The sequence below is a fragment of the Alligator sinensis genome, unplaced genomic scaffold, assembly GCF_000455745.1.
Source record: "Alligator sinensis unplaced genomic scaffold, ASM45574v1 scaffold592_1, whole genome shotgun sequence".
In the NCBI taxonomy this organism is placed as follows: domain Eukaryota; kingdom Metazoa; phylum Chordata; order Crocodylia; family Alligatoridae; genus Alligator; species Alligator sinensis.
Window position 1 is genome coordinate 969,531 of NW_005842214.1, and position 6,257 is coordinate 975,787.

Sequence of the window (6,257 nt, forward strand, 5' to 3'; positions counted from 1 at the left end):
GATCCCCGCGGCCTCCGGGCAGTGCGCCCGCCTCTGCGCCCCGGCCCTGGGGAGAGCTGGCCCCGGACAGCAGCCCCGAGTCGAGCCCTGCAGAAACGCCGGCCTCGGTGCCGGGAGCGGGGCCAGGCTCCAGGAGGAGCCTCCTTCCCCCTCTCGCTGCAGATGTCCCTGCTCCAGACGTCTGGGCTGTGAATCATGGTGAGATAAAGCAGGCGAGCCCCGCAGGTCCCCACGCACAGGATGGGGGGACTGGAGCAGGGAGCGCAGCTGCTGCTGCAGCAGCCTGGGCGAGGGGCTGTGGTTGGTGCCCTCTGCTTCGCGCAGGGTCGTCCCTTGGCTCTGGACTGACTCATGGATTTGGACTTGATTGGGCTTGGAACATGAACAATTAAAAAAAAAAAAAGAAAGGAAAAAAAAGCAGGGTCTTTCTTTGGCAACCTGCAGGCGAGGGCACCTGGGAGCACTTGGGTGCCGAGGCTGGCGGCAGACTGCTCCATGCCACAGGAGGTGCTCATAGTGTTATTTGGCTTTTGTCCCCAGGCTCCCTGCCTGACTGACTGGCCTGACCTAGGAAGGCTACAAATATCACTCTTCTTCATCACTCTTTGCACAAACTCACTTCAAGGCCTTGTTTCCCAGGGCAGCACCCACAGCAGTGCACTAACTCAGGTTTAGTGCTTCTCTTCTCCAGGGCATTAGTGAAAATAATAACAACCCACCAGGATTATTCTTGGAGACACTGCATGGGATTTACAGGCATGAAATAATCCATGCAGGAGGGGGAAGGGGGGCCCAGAGGTCCAGTTCAGATTGCTTTTCTCTTCAAACTGCAGCCCAACTTCATAGCTCCTAGGATCCCCAAAGGATCTCAAATAATGTTTCCTCCAGGTCACAGAACTACCAGGAACTACTGTCCTTTGCGTATCAGACCTAACTAGCAACCAGAATCTGATTCCCTTTCTCTTTGTGGTTTCAGGTGGTCTCAACACTATACCCTTCCATGTTACTCTGGGTCTTTTTTAACAAGCATCTAAAAAGACAAAATCCCAGCCTGGGAGCTCCATTGATTTATGCAATGGTACACACCACTCCCAGTTTGCAGCTCCTTAATAATAGACACAAAGGTTTAGTATTCTCTTCCCTCCCCCAACAACCCCAATGGAAAAAGCAGCTGACAGAATGTATGATATTGTTAAAATTGCACACACAGTGCAGACCACATCAAAACCACGTGGCCAGAAGCACAGTTGTGTAACACAACACTTCGACTTTTCATGTCTAACATTCATTGGGGAGGAATCTTGGGAGGCACCCAGCACCTGGAGGGGGTTGCTGGGTTCATTTTTTAACTTTAAAAAGCAAAAGGAATAAGGGGAAAAAACACATCCAATGTGTAAAGCTTCTAGTCTCTGACTGGGCCTCCCCAGTATTCCCAAAAGGGACAATAAAAGCACCTGCTATAGCCCAGAGGACACCAGGTCCACCAACATCTCCTCACCTGGACTCAACTTGCTTTGTGTAAATAGAACTGACAATTAGCAATGGTGGCTGTGCTGTGGGGCCTGTGGGTATTGGAGGAACTGGAAGCCCTCCATGAGACAAATGATTCTGTGGGTGGAGGCAGAGCCCTGACAGCTCTAGGCATCAGTGAGAGTAGGTACCACAGTAGTGTGATCACCTGAGTACCACTGGGATTTATGTGTAGAATATTCAAGTGCCCTAAGTGTTCAAATGCTAGTTAGCATGCCAGATTTTTCTAGTGCAAATGAGCCCTTTATGCACTTTGTGCTGTGGGGACAGCTAGAATGGCCAGATTGCTTGTTGCAAGGAACTAGCTGAGTCTGCAGAGACAAGGAAATCTCCACTCCAATCAGCAGCATCCTGAAGGACAGAAGGAATGCTCTGTGCTTTCCAGCTGCTTCACTGCATATACAGTGCATACACAACAAAGGCCAAAACTCTTTCCATGGCCTGTGACTCATTGCAGCCTAATGGGGTAAAAGAATCAGAGCAGGGCTTGACCTATATCCTTCAGAGGGCAGAATCTTGTTATTTTAAAGTAAAACATTTGGACAGATGGGAGAGAGCCTATCCCTCCGTAGATCTTGGGAATTTAACCACACTTCAGTTATGTAGGAACCTGGGCTTCATGGTGTTTAGCTCAAGCTCTAAGAACTCAAGATGTATGCTTATTCAAAAATCCTAGCATTCTTTACCATTGACTGTTTTAATACCAACAGAATATCCCGCAGCCCATCAGTGCAGAACTTGGCTATAATGCTAATATGCATATGCATATGTGTGTATGTCATTCCATAGCATATGTTCAGGCACTGTCTTGGCAGAGACTGAATGCCAGCCACTGGTTTGAGAGGAAGAAGATGTATATCCTCAATTCATCAGTAAGTTAAAGTCCTTCATCTCTCACTTGAGTCAATGCAGACACCTTGAGTCTTTAGAGTAGCTTAAGCACCTCAGCAAAAGTTTTTCAAGAGACCCTCTGGTATTCTAGAGAACTGATTATCAGCTTCTATGCCTGTTGGGGCAGATAATGTGAATTTTATGCAAGCAAGCACAGGCTTGTCTCCAGCCAAGGGAGATGCTAGAGCACTTTTGGTAAGACTTGGGATTTGCTTTGATATGGCTAGCCAAAATTTACCCTTGCTTCTGCATTACAGAGCATGCTGGCTAGCTACTGCTCCCCAGGCCAAAGGGGCTGTGTGATTAGTGAAATAATTTGGGATGAAAAGAGAAAATAATTAATAAGTAACTAATTAATAATTTATCAGATTACAGGAGGTGTGTCACATAGATTGAACTGTGCTACATCTCCATCTCCTCCCTGATATTTTCCCTTTAAGAAAGCCCTAAAAGCTCCTTCCTCCATTCTCTCAAAGACATCCCAGCTGGTAAGCAATCAGAGATGCACATCTGTGGGCACTGTTGCTGCGCAGCATGCTGCAGCTCAGCTCCAAAGCTGCAAATCTACACACAAACCTACCCTGGAAACCCCACATGGCATTAATTGTGTGTGGCAGGTCTGCCCAGACAGCTTAAAGAAAACTTCTGCTTGATGCACAGCAGCAGTCAAGGCAGAAAAAAAAACCCAAACAAAAAACCTAACAACTAAGATACGTAACGGAAGGGGTAGAAAACAATGCAGAAAATAGTACTATGCCATACTATGAACCGCTGATAAAACGTCATCTGGAATATTGTGTATAGTCTGGTCACCTTGCCTCCAAAAGAATAGAGCAGAACACAAATAATCCAGAGGCAAACCACCTAGATGATGAGAAGCTTAGAGAGTGCTTTGTATGAGGAGAGATTGCAAACACTGGGGCTGTTTAGAGAAGATATCAATGGGGAGGTGCCGGAGGTAAACAAAATAGTGAGCATTCTCAGGAAAGGAAGTTGGAATTTCTAGTCACATTGAATTATAAAACAGGAGCCTGGGGACAGCCAATGAAACTGAAAAGCAACACATTTAAAAGAAAATAAAAAGTGGTGCTTTTTTTTTTACCTAATGAAAAATTAGTATGTGGATCTCATTGCCATAATGTATCAGTAAGGTCAAGAGCTCACAAGATTCAAAAAGGATTAGACTTACATATGGATAATGAAAACAGCTGCACTAACATTAATTAGGATCAAAGGAAAGTTAAAAGTTATACAGCCTCCTGCTTCAGGGCATAAATCAGATACTAGCAGATGGGTTTTGGAAGAATTGTCCCCTGTGGACAGTTTATTCCATAAGCGCCACTTCAAGATTCTTTACACCTTCCTCTGAAGCATCTGGTACAGTCTAATATTAGAGACTGGATTTGGTGGATCATTCCTGGTCTGGCAATTCCCACGTTCCTATTATTCTACACAATGTGAGAAAGGATCTATGGGATGCAATAAGAACACTGGTCTGGAAGACAAAGGCAGATGGTTTTGAGATGAAAGATTTTCCCTTTCTCAACAAATTCACTTGTCTTATTCAAAACACTTTTTTCAATATCCATCGAGCAAAATACAAACAGTCCTCATCCTGCCCTTAAGCCCATTTGTCCTTGAAAAGCAATGAAAAAAGCAGGCTTTTGAAATGGAAGACAGCCCTGCTCTGAATTCAGGTCAGAAAGCTAAGGCATTAACACCAGGCACTACTGGTAGCTTTTAACCCTGAGCCCTTTGCTAAGGGCTACCCTAGACTGAGAATGTCTGGATCAGAAGAGAAAAAAACTGATTTGGTTGGCTTTCACCCGAAATCTTGAGAGAGCTCAAGCCAACCTGGAAAATTCTTCAGTGTCCATCTAAGAGGGAGCTGCCCTCAGCATGGTTATGTAACTAGCAGACTGAATGGGGTCTCACCAGCTGCTAAACTGTTCATGGCTCTGGTGATGTGATATGCACAGGCATCGTGGCATGGAGGGAGTCTCTGCAAACCCAAAAGGGGAGGCGACTGTGTGCATGTGTGACGTTCATACTTCTGGGCAAAGGGACTGCTTTCAAAGTGATTCGACTGGAAATGCAACTTTCTGACCTGCTGCCAGTAACTCAGTGGAAAGTCTGGGCCCTGAAAAGAAGATAGGAAATTAATCTTTAACTCAAACTTTGAGGGTATCACTTTCACCTTAGCGTCAGGGCTGGAGAAATTAAAGCCTCTGGAGAAAGCAGGAGGACGAGAAAAATCCTTCTTAACCTAGAAAAGTCAAGTTAATCCTTCTGAGCCAAGCTTCTGTTTGTTGTTGGGGCATTATGGAGTAAAACTGGGTCTGATTTCATTCTCAGCTAAAACAGAGGCTCTTCTGCTAATTGAGAGCAACAGAAGATGAAGAAATGTTCCTCCTAGATGAGGGTTGCTGTTCCTGCTGTTGATCTGCAGACACTCCTGCTGTATTAGGTGCCAGATGGAAGCTCAGGATTGAGGTGCTAAGGCTGCATATACCAAGGCCTCCTGCCTGCAACTCCCTCCCCACATTACATCTGAATTCCCAAATCAGATGGACTTCTCCCTGACAAGGCACACAGCAGTGGTCTCCTAAATTCCTTCCCAGGCTTTTCTCCTCATATCCTTACCTACCAAAAGAAGCTAAAACCCAAAGATCCCTGCATTCATTCACCCAATAGTGAGGACCCAAGCCCTTTCCTGGGAGCAAAATCATTGTTTCCTTTGAAGACAGCAATACCCCTCATGGCTTAGAAAGTTCTTGTCTCTAGCATCAGGTCAGGCACAGGTTTTCCAAAATCAGAAACCTCTAATTGTCCAGACACATTACTTCAGACTTGCCTTTGAATTACAGTAGGATACTGTGGACAGCTTAATATATTTTAACACTGAAAGCGACCACTGTGATCATCTAGTCATCTAGCATAACACAGCCTGTAGAATCTCAACCAATAACTCTTGAATTGAGCCATAGCATATCTTTCAGAAAGACATCCAACCTAGATGTAAAGATTCACATGAAGAGGAATCTACCAGTCCCAGGGTAAATTGTTCAGATGGTTAATTACAGTCACTTAAAAATGTGCACCTTGTTACTAGTTTGGATTCACCTCCCATAAGTTTCCATCCATTCCATCCTGTTCTGCCATTGGTCTCTTTCTTCTATCAGAAATCTTACCCTCTGAGTACTTATAGACTTTCAGCTCTGGATCAATGGAACAACCTGGAGCAGTCCCATCCTAACAGATTATTTTGTGAACACTGGACACAATCCTGTGCCCATTGAAGTCATGGGAGTTTTGACATTTATTTTAGTGACAGCAGGATCTGTCCATATTAATAAATTTTGCTAATGAATATAAAGATTAATTACTGTTTAACTTGTATTCTTTTGATTTTAAGATAAGTGATCCCAGGGGGAAACAAGTAATTCCTGTGGGTAAAAGGAAAAAAAAGATACAACCCCCTAAAAACAGTCAGTAGTGGCAGGGTTAATGAAGAAACAATAAAAGGCTGTTTGAGATCTAGAAAAAAAACTGTACAGTAGTGGTTTGTCATTCTAACCTTCTTTCATTTACTACATAAATAGTTATGTACTCAAGCTGAACTGGAAACAGTAACAGGTTTAGCATGTCTAGGACCACTCTGAATCTGGGGACAGAGAAAAACACATACCTAATTTACAGGAAAAGGCATAATCAGCAAAATATTCCTGTTCCAACCTCCAAGGGACATAAGACTTCTCCTAAGTATGGAACCCTTAATTTATTAAATTCCACATAGCCGTCCAATTTGTGCTCTGGTACATTAATATCTGTCTCTG

General features: G+C 44.4%; 1 long non-coding RNA gene across 1 annotated transcript; it reads left to right on the forward strand.

Moving 5' to 3' along the window:
• Positions 1 to 7: 7 nt before the first annotated feature.
• Positions 8 to 5,722, forward strand: LOC112550818. Its single transcript, XR_003094836.1, has 3 exons — positions 8 to 198; positions 2,241 to 2,402; positions 4,777 to 5,722. It is a non-coding gene; the product is annotated as an uncharacterized LOC112550818 (long non-coding RNA).
• Positions 5,723 to 6,257: the final 535 nt, after the last annotated feature.